The 12,372-nt window shown below is 31.1% G+C and overlaps 1 protein-coding gene across 2 annotated transcripts in view; it reads left to right on the top strand.

Annotated features, from left to right (window-relative positions):
- LOC106461679 (sprouty-related, EVH1 domain-containing protein 2-like) overlaps positions 1-12,372 on the top strand; it is a 207,584-nt gene that overhangs the window by 164,163 nt on the left and 31,049 nt on the right. The gene's annotated exons all lie outside the window — the stretch shown is intronic.

Below are 12,372 nucleotides of genomic sequence, written 5' to 3' on the forward strand. Positions count from 1 at the left end.
AAAATTTGAGGTATTATCGTATTAATTATAATTTATATAATTATTATTAATCTAATATGCCAAAATACGCGATAAACTTATTAAATAAAGTCTGGTAAAATATAATATAATTCAACGTAAAATATAATTTTAAATATCACTGTAATGACTAAATCCAAATTAAAACAGTTCTTGAATGTTTGTGTGTATGTACGTTATGACATGAAATATTTCCCATGAGAATTTCAACCTATGTAAGATGAGCTTAATCTGCATGTGTGTCTGTGTTATGAACAAGAAAAGTATTGTATGTCATCCATAACAACAAAAAATTAGTACACATCTTATTTATGAAAAAAAATTTTTTAGGTGTATTTTATTGCCTTTGTAACTGCTTTTTTCACTGTGCAAATATTGTTTATATGATTAATCTTATAAGGTAATATTATCTATTCTGGTTAAAGTCTTATTAGAATAGCTTACAGTAAAAACTAATTTTGAACTTTTGTGTGAAATTGGAATGATTAGAATGGACTCATTATAATTTAGATTGTGAATAATTGCATTTATTATTGCTGGGATGTAAATAAATTAGATTACAGGTTAAAACATATCTTAAAATCTTTACCTACATGTCTGTCCTTATACTGCTATTGTATAACAATTTAATAAATAATTGGGTTCAGAACTACTGTTAGATTAACACATTGTGTTAGCAAAATATGTTTATCACCCTGTTTCTTGTGAGCTATCCTTATAAGGTTTAGCCAAGCTTGAGAAGAGATATTCTCAAAAATGTGGCATGCTGTTTTTAAAAGTATATCATGTATATTTATTTCAATGCATAGCAATTTTTCATACCTTTAAGATTCTACTTTGCTCTACAAAAGAATTGCAATTTATGTTTGTGCTTGTTGGTTTGAATGTAAAACGTCATCCGAGGTTAAAGTTTTATTGTAAAACGTGTTTGGCCTGTGTTGTGGTATATGGGTTGAAATAAATCAGTGCCTGTGATGTGATTTTTTTTTTTCTCTTATGTAAGGATAAGTGATTGTTCTGTAACTAATGTATTTTATTATAAACACTGATGAAGTAAAAAAAAAAGGTTTACTTGTATTTTGATTTGCAGGTGTATTCTGCTATAAAAACCAAAATCAGTGCTTGATACAAAGTAAGTCTTGGCACATATTTCACATAAATTATCCCGATGTAATGCTTTATGTGCAAAGATTAAATGCTTTGATTCTGGAACATGTCTAGATTTCAGCCAAAAATACTTGCAAAATTCCATATACTATGAGGATTTGACATAATTATTGATGTAGGTATAGTACAAGATCTAAAGACCTGACCTTTGTTATAAATATCAGCTAAGAAGTTTTGGAATTAGAATAAATATTCTATCTGATATGAAATCATATAATTTTGTTGTAGTTTTGTAATTCAGTGAAAGAAATTGAAAGTTATAACTTAACACAGATATACATATTTGATTTTATTAATTTGTTAAGATGTTTATACCACATTTCTTATTTATAAGTTATTCTTGTACTTTCAAAATAATATGAGTTATAAAATAATAAGTTGGCAAACAATGAGTTAAAACCATAATGAAGTGATTTATTTTAGGGGAACATATTTCATGTTTCGAAGAAGACAGACCAATGTTTTGTCCAAACATGTAGTATATATTAGCATAATGTGCTTCCACACTCAAGGATGAGTTATAAAAGGTATTTGGCATGACTCAAATGACCTTGGAATTCATTAAGGTGAAGTTTGTTTTGGTAATTTATGTTGCCTGATTTTTGCCCAGTTAGGTAGAACATCTACAATAAACTGAAAGGTTGCAAAAATGCTTGTTACAGTTGTTCTCAGATGCATATTTTCATATCACTAAACTTTCAAGGGACAACAGTTTAAAGAAATAATCAGTGTGGTAAAATAACAGCTATTTTTTCTATAAGTCATCATTCAACTCCTTCCTCAAATTTTAAAAGAAAATTAAAACCAATTCTGAAGTGATAGTACTGAGGTTAATGTCAAATTTATATATTTGTGTTATAACATCCCAAGTTTTTTTGTTTTGTTTTTCTCCATAAGGGTTTATAAAGTACCATACTCATCTTGAGGATTTGAATCTTAAACTATCTTCAGTTCATCTGTATTCAAAAAACGATGAATTTATTCACTTATGTCTTTATTTTGATTTTTTTTTTATTCGGATAATCAGTCTAGTAGCTTTTCTTCACCTACTTTTCCCAGATTTGTTAATGTTTCTACCTTAATATTGACAATGATAAACACAAATGCATTATTCAACATACTGAACAATCTGAAGAAAGCTTTGATTAACGTTGTTGTTTTTTTATGACCTCCACCACATTTTCTAAAATTGAACAGTTATACATGTGTTTAACTTTCACTTTTCACATTAAATATAACTTTTTCTTTCTATGTGCATCTAAGTAATTCCAAAGAGAATGTCATACTTTTGTTTTTCATTTGCGCAAACAGTATTGTAGTATAGTTATTAATAAGAACTGAGTGAAAATAAAGAGTTTATAACTATATGTCAACCACAATATAGGTGTTTTTTCTCAACTAACTGTTCAGTTATTATTGTTATCACCAAAGTCTTGCAGTATCTTGGATCTCTATGTAGAGATTTATATTAATAATCAGCTACAGAAAGGTTAAAGCTAGTAATGAATGAATATCTTAAGATAAACTGTCACTTCTTAGTACACATCTGTAGTAGTTTCTGAGTGTTTACAAGTGTTACTAAGATAAAAGTAATGGTAACCAAATGTTGAGTGTAAGTACATGTACATGAACCATACATTCACTACTATTTCATGCATCAGTGTTGCTATTAAGAACATAAGGAAGTTGTTATATGCCTAGTACAATAAAATTGGTATTAAGTGGTATTATTTTACAATTAAACAACTTAAATATATAATAGCTTTACAGTGTTTAAAGGAGACATAAAATTCTATACTTTTCCATGTAAACTTCCTTATGATTTGTTGTCTATTAACCTTTTCACACTGTAGTATATAGTGTAAAAAGTGGAAATTGTTCTTTCTTATAAATGTATCTGTCACAAATGTTAGTGGATTCAGTCAGATTAGTAAAATTATCATATAACTGTTAGTACACTTTCCTGAAATGTAAAGTTGAACCAAAATAACCAGTAAAAAATGGCTATGTGAACCAAGTCAGAATTAAATAACATGTTAAACAAAAAAAAAACTATTATCTCCAATTGTAAGCACCTAAAAGAGGGAGTTACCAGAACAAACATTAATAATGAATATTGGGCATAAATTTGATAATTATGTTTCTATGTGTTTAATGTTGTTGGTAACTTGTTATGAAAGCAAGCTACCTATTTTGATCAGAACTAAAAACTAACCCAGTAAATAATGTAACAAATTTAATACACTGCTCTAACTGTGAGTGTGAAACGACATGAAACAAAAACTTACTTGGATGTACCACTGGAATACCCATTTATTATTGATATTTGTGCCCATTATCCCAATGTTTTCGTAGTGAACTTAGGTTTTACTTTTGATGCTTATGTTTTGTTGTTAATGTTCACTAGGTTTATCCCAGTGTATTTTTTCCCTTTTAAATCCTCGTCATATTTCAAGTAAATTAATAAAATTATTATTTAATCATTAAAAACAATGAGATTATCACCTTTTGAGATGAAAATTTTAATATTTCATACAAAAATGTTGTACCATTTAAATGATAGATACTTCCAAGAGCAATTCTTTTTTTTCCTTTTTTTTTTTGCAGGCCTAAGAAAAGTTTATATAGGGAAGTTAGTATAGTAGTAGTATTTCATTTGATCAACATCCATTCAAAACTGTGTCCTTACAATCGGATGAGGTGTTGTTATTGATTTTTACTGAAACTAAACCTTACCCTCGATTACGCAACGAATTGTCTTATCCTATTAAAGGTTGATCGATAGTTGTATTTCATAATAACAAAGTGCTGATCACCCAAGAAGTCCAGTTCTCCGAAGTTGGAAGATGCGTTAAAACTGAAAAAAATTGAATATATAGATAGCGTTAAACTTAGAACTTTTGTATGTATTGTTTGATTAAAAAACAACTCGTATTTGTTCTGTACTAAATAGCTGTTAATTACAGCCAGTTTAATTACGTTGAGTGGACCGTTACGAGTTTGCATGTGGTAAACTATAGACTTTGTGTCTGGATTTTTTCTATTTTTAGGTGGAGGGCGCTATGTGGGATATCATATTACCAATTTATGTTGTGATGAATAAGAAGTTGGGGGAACACAATAATCAATATTAACTTACGATCAGAGCAAGGTACTTGTTTATAACGAAACTAAAGATTAATCCGGTAATGAGTATAGCTAATTAGGTATACATTTCTTCCGTTCTTACTTTTAAAGATTAGAATTCGATGTTTCATCAGTTAAGTACCCTTTCTGTTAACGATAGTTTCGGCCGTAAACCCAGTAATATCTTGCAAGGTTCGTTCAGCATAAAAGATTTAGGTTAGTCCTAAATTCATATATTCAGCTAAAAAGTGTAATAATAATAAGCATTAAAACAATACAATTAGAAATATTAAACAGAGTATACCCTACTTACGGAACACAAACGCTGACTATTAGCTGCAGGTACTGTTGTATAATTAATATTCGTTGAAAAACAAAACATCAGTATAACCGCATACAAGGGTAACTTTCACTATCCATTTGCTTTGGCGAGTTGAAAGTAGATTTTTAGCACGTGGATCCCAATATTTATATTGTTATCAGTCAGATCATATATTTTCCATTTGAACTAGCGTTGGAGTTTGCTTTTCATTTCCAGAAGCAAAGTGTGTTGGTATTTTATCTTTCATTTATTTAAGTGATGTTTTCGTACATTTAGATTAAAGTGACTGGCCAGGTGTGAGACTGCTATCTATCCCTTTTAAAGAAATGAGTAAACCCTAACCACGCCTTAGATTGTAGTTGTAGAAATCAACATATTAAGTTAACGTTTCGGCTAATAACACTGGGTATGGTTATAACTCGAAAGTGTTTTTTAACGCCCAGCAGTAAAACTTTATTTGTAATCTCTTACTACATATGCATATACAAGTGTTAATCATTTTTGTTTTCTTTTTTTCAGCGCCAGTCAGCGAGATTTCTTAGTACTTTAAACTTAAAACTGAGAAAGCAAAACATTTGATGTAATTAAGCTTGTGAATCTAATGAAACCCTGGTGGAGAGGCTAAAAGCGAAACAAAGTATTATATAGACATACGTTTTCCTCGTTATTATACGACCTTTTTTTTAATTCGCTTATTTCATTGGAAGATGTAATTATTTGTGTATAATGTGTTATACTGGTGAATATTTCAGCATTTTGTAATAATAATAATAACATAACGTGAGTTTACCCTTGTGTTAGAGATAAAACATTATGATTTATGTTGTTTACATTAATGTTTTATACTGCTCATTCTATCTTCAAAACTTGCGAAAATTGATCCTTTCAAAACTGCGTTGTGTCAGTATTAATTCACAGCTATTACAAATCGTGTCACATACTGATATTTTGTAATGCTGTCGGAAATTTGAGAAATTTCTGGCTTATTAATCAAATCACTTTGGCAAACATAGTTAATTATGTTAAAATACGAATGCTAGTGTCTAAAATTGGCCTAATTCATGTAGAAAAATCTGGATTCAAGCCTTGGACTTTGTGTAGAAGTTTTTCGCGAAGCAGAGCCAAGTTGTGGATTTCAGGTTTAAACTGAATAACTGAAATATCCGCCTTAAAGTCCATACGATATTGTATTTGACTGAATATTATTATATACTTTATAGAAAGGATTTTAGTAAGGTTATCACAACAAAATCAAGACTCTACGTCTTTCATGACATCATGTCCGGTATGATTAGGGGCCGAATAAACATTTCAAAGTTATAAAATCAACCATGTTGCACGTAGAGAAATATAAACTTAACACCGGCCGTAACTTACTGTTAAGGTCTGTAAAATAAAACATCTTGCCTCACAACTCTGTAATAATAAATTATGACATTTTAGCTTGCAAGAAGTTTTAAAAAATATGTGTTTAGTATTGATCTTTAAAGGTCACGTGTAATGTATTACTTAGTTGTGCGTTTACGTTCAACAGTAGTGAATATTGCCACTGTAAAGAAGGAAAAACAAATAATAAAATGTGCATTTGAATGGAATATATGAATGCAAGTAAATATTAATATAAAAGTGACGTCAATAATGTTTTCATATAATATGAGTGATAAAAATCGGCTGAACAAAAAATTGATTATCGATCGAGCAGTTGGGTAAGCGAATCAGTTGCAAACTTTCAAAAGAAGGCTATTTCAAAGCAGTTTGAAGAATTTTGGTTGTAAAAAATAATAGAAATAATGTTTATATAGACACTGAATGAAATTTCACGTGACCTTAGAACCAACTATTGTGTTTGGAACTCTTTTTTTTTTAAAGAAAAAATTCATTTGGATTCTGTCGAGAGTTTTGGGAGACTTTGTTTTGCTGGTTTATAAAAACGTCCGTTTATCGTAGAAGTTTGGACTTTGTGTAGCATCATCTACTAAACTTTAGTTTAAATACATGATTCCTGTTAGTTATTCTAACAAAATCTAGATTGCTTTGAATGATTGTACAATAAGCAATAACGCTATCTGATTGTAATTTAAGTATTATAATTTAATTATTACTTCACAATCTTGATCTTAGTTGTTTGTCATGGCTACAAATTGACAGTTTATTTATATAGCAATGAATGTTTTTTGGACTTCTTAGGTAAATCTAGGTTTTTATTTTACATTAACCCCAAAGTTGACAATATACAGTAGGTGTACCGCTGAACCAGGTTTTTATTGATAGTGTACATCTGAATCTCAAAATATAACACTATTTAGGACGATACTATGATTGGTGTAATTTCTTCAAAAACAAAAGTACATCATTTATAAGCGTAAGTAAAAATATAAATATAAATCATATTTCGTGATAGCATAACCACTATTAATATTAATTTTTGTCTGGTGAAGTAGTGGTCTCCTAACTGTTGTATGACACAGCTTCCCGTCCTTTGGGGAGCCTTAACGTCCGCGTGGGTAAATTAAAGCACACAGAGTGAATGTCAGTAGTGATGTCTGTGCATGTTGCAACTTGTGCGTTGGTTGAATGTGTAGTGCTTGTGATTTAGGGCCAAAGAACAAGTACACACATGCATGTAGATAGCGGCCGATTAGATTTATCAGTTACATGAATGAATCAATGAGCGACTGTTCTGGGTTTTTGTTGGCTATGCAGGTATGGATTTTACTCCGAGGTGCACGTTACTAAGCGATTATGCCCTTTCATAACGTTTGTTATCAACCCAAGTACTCGTACTTGTGATATACAAGCCCCCTGACATCTGTCTTCCGAGACGTGTTAAGAAAATACCTGTACATTGATCGAGATATAAGTGATGTTGTAACCTTGTTTTTATAGCTGTTAATTTCAGAGTTTATCAGATTCAAGTCTATAAGAATCGTTGCCAAATTTTAAGCATTTATTGGAGCGCTTTTTTAAAATTATTTTCTGAATATTTACACTTTACTACTGGATTACAGAAGTAGCTTAAGATATTTTCATTGCAGGAAATGCAGTTGCTCGTAGATTTCGGCTTTTATTTCAGTTGACACGTGCTTGTTCACGCATGCGCTTTATTTAATAGCGTAATCACATTACTGTGCTGATTCATAAATTACAGAAAGTTTTAGAAAAAGATATACAGATTTTGAGTAATTAGGATAGCATGCTCGTAATAAACATCTTGAACCGTTGGACTTGGCGAAGCTGTTATCGTATAATAGAACTATTTCCAGATATGTGTAGCAAGTGTTTTACGAAGTAATTGTTACCCATCTGATACACTGTACGCCAACTTCAATCTTCCTATATTGTATGAATGCGAAAAACGTATAGCTTTGATTATATGTCATTGAGGAGAACTACTATGATTCATACACGTGTGTATTTTTAATCAGAGTATCTAAATATGTCGTATATGTGTGAACATGTGTCGACCAACGATAACCATATTATAACATATTCTTCTTTGCTTTCACTTGTGTGTTGTTAGGGTCATAATACAGTTACTTAACAAATTGGCCTTAGGGTGATGAACACTGTCCTTAGTTCTCTAAATAAGTGCGAAGAAGTTAAGGAGACAGTGCAATTTTTTCATGTTTGTCTTTTAGCAACAGTGACGTAAAGAACGCGTATACGTAAATAAACCATATATTTTTAGTAAGTGTAAAGTTCTTTATACGACGATACAGGTGAAGTGAAACTAATTATTTACTGAATTGCCCCTCTCTCTGGGTGACGGGTTATTACTTAAAAGGTAGTGTTTTTGCACCTGGCATAATACGGTGTTCACTGTTTACATAGGCTTTCCCGGTTATACAACGGTATTTTAATAATTTACAATAATTCATCTGAACTTCTTTATATTTACACTTATTAATCCCTCACACACATTAAACTTTTTTTTTTTTATGTGTGTGAAATTGTATGTAGAGTGAGTATTTTGGTACTTATATTAGTATATCAATCACTGATATTATTTTGGCAAGGAAATTTTTATTTCTCTGTTGATCACACGTAAGAAATTGAATAGGTATTGATTTATGGAACAATGACAAGATGAAATAAGGTTATTTTCTTAAAGAGAACATCACTAATGCCCCCCTAGTGGCAAAGCGCTATGTCTGCGGACTTACAACGCTAGAAATCGGGTTTCGATACCCGTGGTGGGCAGAGCACAGATAGCCCATTGTGTAGCTTTGTCCTTAATTCTAAACAAACAAACATCATTAATATATTAATAACGTCAATACACCTGATTCGTATTGTTTGCTTTGTTTTTTTGTTGTTTTTTTTGCGCATGAATTTAGAAAACCCCGTGTTAGTTTTATTCATGTAACATGACATCTGGTGATGATGTAAGCAAATTAAAAATTGTTCGATTTGCTATAGATTGTTCATATTGACTTATTTTTTTCGTTATGGTAGTTACATGTGTTAGTGAAATAGTTGGATTTGTTTTCCTTTGTACACATTTTTGACATTGAACCTCATCGCAGTTGTGCTTTTAACATTTAATATCGGTTCACAAAAAGTTAAGATTGTAACTGTTATAACAGTATATGATTAAATTTTATTGTAAAACAGATTTGGACGGTTCGTCCCCCGCCCCCAGCAGTATGTACTTGAGTATATTTTGTGTACATTTTTTGCCATATAATTTAATTTGTATCTTTTGTGCTCATTCTCAATGTATCCATCTTCTTGGTTCAAGAGATCTTGCTTTTAAGCGATGTTCTTGTAATTTTGCACGTGTTGACCATGTTTTCCAGCCTTGCGACTTGCCCCAGTCTTAAGTGGGAAATGAGTGGAAAGTATTTTTGGGGAAACATACTGTTTAAAAGTGAGTAGGAGAGGAAAAAGAGACGGGAAATAAGTCGTCAGTAGATGTCGTGGTTTAGGGAGGATTAAATGTTCACCCGGAAGCTGCTCTGAAACTGATTAATTACCAAAGCAACTTCCTCTTAAAGCCTACAGCGACTTTTTATGAGATATCCTGGAAGTTCGGTCGCCCAGTGAAACGAACTAAATTTCCCGCCGTGGACGACGCGCAGCGTGCGGGCCGTTACTCGGGTGACCGCTAGGTCTTTCTGTAGCCATGTGGCTCACAGCTGGGAAATCTAGATAATGCTGGCATCCTGAAATATACCCTTTCAGACATCCTAAGATGCTAAAAAAGTGTTAAATTCACATTGAAACTTTCTAGTAACTTAACATTTGAAGTCATGATGTTGAACGTTCGCAGTTACTGCCATAGACGTTATTACTATAATAAATAAAAAAGGTATTGCAGAAAATAACAAATAGCATTACTTCAAGTAAATTATTATAATATTAAAGAGTCTTGTAGACTTCTTTTAGTAACATATTTGTAGATTTGTTTATTTCAAAATGACGTTAGTCGTTGGTGTACAACGTTTTATATATACATGTTTCTATTTGGTAAGTGTGACGTTTCACACTATGAAATCCTTTCATTTTTAGTTTGTGAAGTCAAGAAGTATTTTTTACGCATTTTCTCTGTAAGGATATTATATATAATGATATAATGTATTAGTAAATATTAGTGAAAATAGAAAGCTTGTTTTTATATTTGTCAGTAGATGGCGGTAAAAGCTACTTGCCTTCATGTGACTATGTGCGGTGCGACGTGAACTTTGAACATTGTTCACATGCCTTATAATGTATCGAACTGCCAATTGGATGCTCTTTTAGAATTTAAGGCTAAATATACATATGTATAAACACATACAACTCGTATGATATATTGTTATATCTCGTATTTAACGGCTCTGATTTTTCCAATTTTATGAACGAAAAGATAAGGTTGGTAATTTTGTATATGAATGGGCAAATTAATAATGTAACAAAATAATTTCAAGTTCTAGAGCTAATCTTGTGCACTGTAATTTTAAATACTAAATGCAGTGTATTTCAATTAAGAGTATTTACCACAGATATACATCTATTATAAGGAATTTAAGTCTGTCTTTGTTGCAGACAATTAATATAATGAGTTTATAGTAAACCATCAAATTGTTTTACATTAAGGCACGTGGTTTCTTGATAATCGTCAATATCAATAAATCTATAAAATGTTTTACGTTTTAAAACTGCACCTTTATTACTGTTGATAAAGGCAAGAGGGTAACCTAGTGGTTTGTGTGCTAAACAATGAAGCCAAGAGTCCGTGGTTCGCTTCTCTTTGCTGCAAAATCGCGTTCTGTACTCTGGGGTGTTATAATAGTGATGGCCTAGCCCCACTATATTTGATTAGAGTTGCGGAACAGTTGGTAGTGAATGCTGTTGACCAGCTACCATCCCTCTAGTCTATCAATTCGAAATTTGGAACTGCTAATGCAACTAGTCCTTGTACAGCTTTCTGCAAATATATCAGAAACAAACAATTATAGCAGAAGGCCTTGTTCTATTCTACTTTTATATTCAGTTCAAAATATTCGTCTATCAAATCAAAAAGTATTGTTGATAGATACATATTTACAATAGGGTGATTTTTAAAACCTCTTGTATGAAATATCTATTCTCATCATGCACCACAGAATGTCCTGATTAATATTTTCTATTATTAGCATTGTTATAAAATTTCTGTAAAGATTGGACTATATATGTGTTTGCAAAAGTTTCTTAAATAAAAATGCAGAATATTCTGCAATAGGCATTACTGTAGGAAAATATTGTGTATAACAAACTTTGTGGACATTTGTGAGAGAGAAAACAAGGCTTAAGTAAATCTAAGTTCTTAAACTTCTTTTTCTTTATTGGTTCAAGCAAGGATATTGCAGATGGGTTAGAGTACAATAAGCATCAAGGCACCGTTAAAAAAGTTCAGTATCTTCATTCAGGGTGTATATAGTATCTGTTGAAAGTTTAAACATACATAATAAACTGTGTCACTAGTGTATTTTGAAATATGAATTCAATTACTTTGGTCAGTTTATCAATATAATGTAAATAAATTGTTAGTTTACACAATCATTTTGAAGCTCAGATGCTCATCAAGTTAAATAAGAAGCAAGGCAGTATGTTTCACACTGCCATTGTTTATGAAAACAATTTCTTTGGTTAAATTATGGCACCTGGAATTGATATTAATAATATAAAAATGACTTCTAACTTCTACTACAGAAATGTGAAAAATGTTTTGAAAATTTTATGTACTTAAGAATGAAACAGTAGCGACATAGCTTCAACTTGTAAGAATGAAATAGTAGTGACATAGCTGCAACTTGTAAGAATGAAATAGTAGTGACATAACTTCAACTTGTAAGAATGAAATAGTAGTGACATAGCTTCAACTTGTAAGAATGAAATAGTATTGACATAGCTTCAACTTGTAAGAATGAAATACTAGCGACATAGCTTCAACTTGTAAGAATGAAATAGTAGTGACATAGCTTCAACCTGTAAGAATGAAATAGTAGTGACATAGCTTCAACTTGTAAGAATGAAATAGTAGTGACATAGCTTCAACCTGTAAGAATGAAATAGTAGCGACATAGTTTCAACTTGTAAGAATGAAATAGTAGCGACATAGTTTCAACTTGTAAGAATGAAATAGTAGCGACATAGCTTCAACTTGTAAGAATGAAATAGTAGCGACATAGCTTCAACTTGTAAGAATGAAATAGTAGCGACATAGCTGCAACTTATAAGAATGAAATAGTAGTGACATAGCTGCAACTTGTAAGAAT

Source organism: Limulus polyphemus, unplaced genomic scaffold (assembly GCF_000517525.1).
Source record: "Limulus polyphemus unplaced genomic scaffold, Limulus_polyphemus-2.1.2 Scaffold40, whole genome shotgun sequence".
NCBI classification, from domain to species: Eukaryota; Metazoa; Arthropoda; class Merostomata; order Xiphosura; family Limulidae; genus Limulus; species Limulus polyphemus.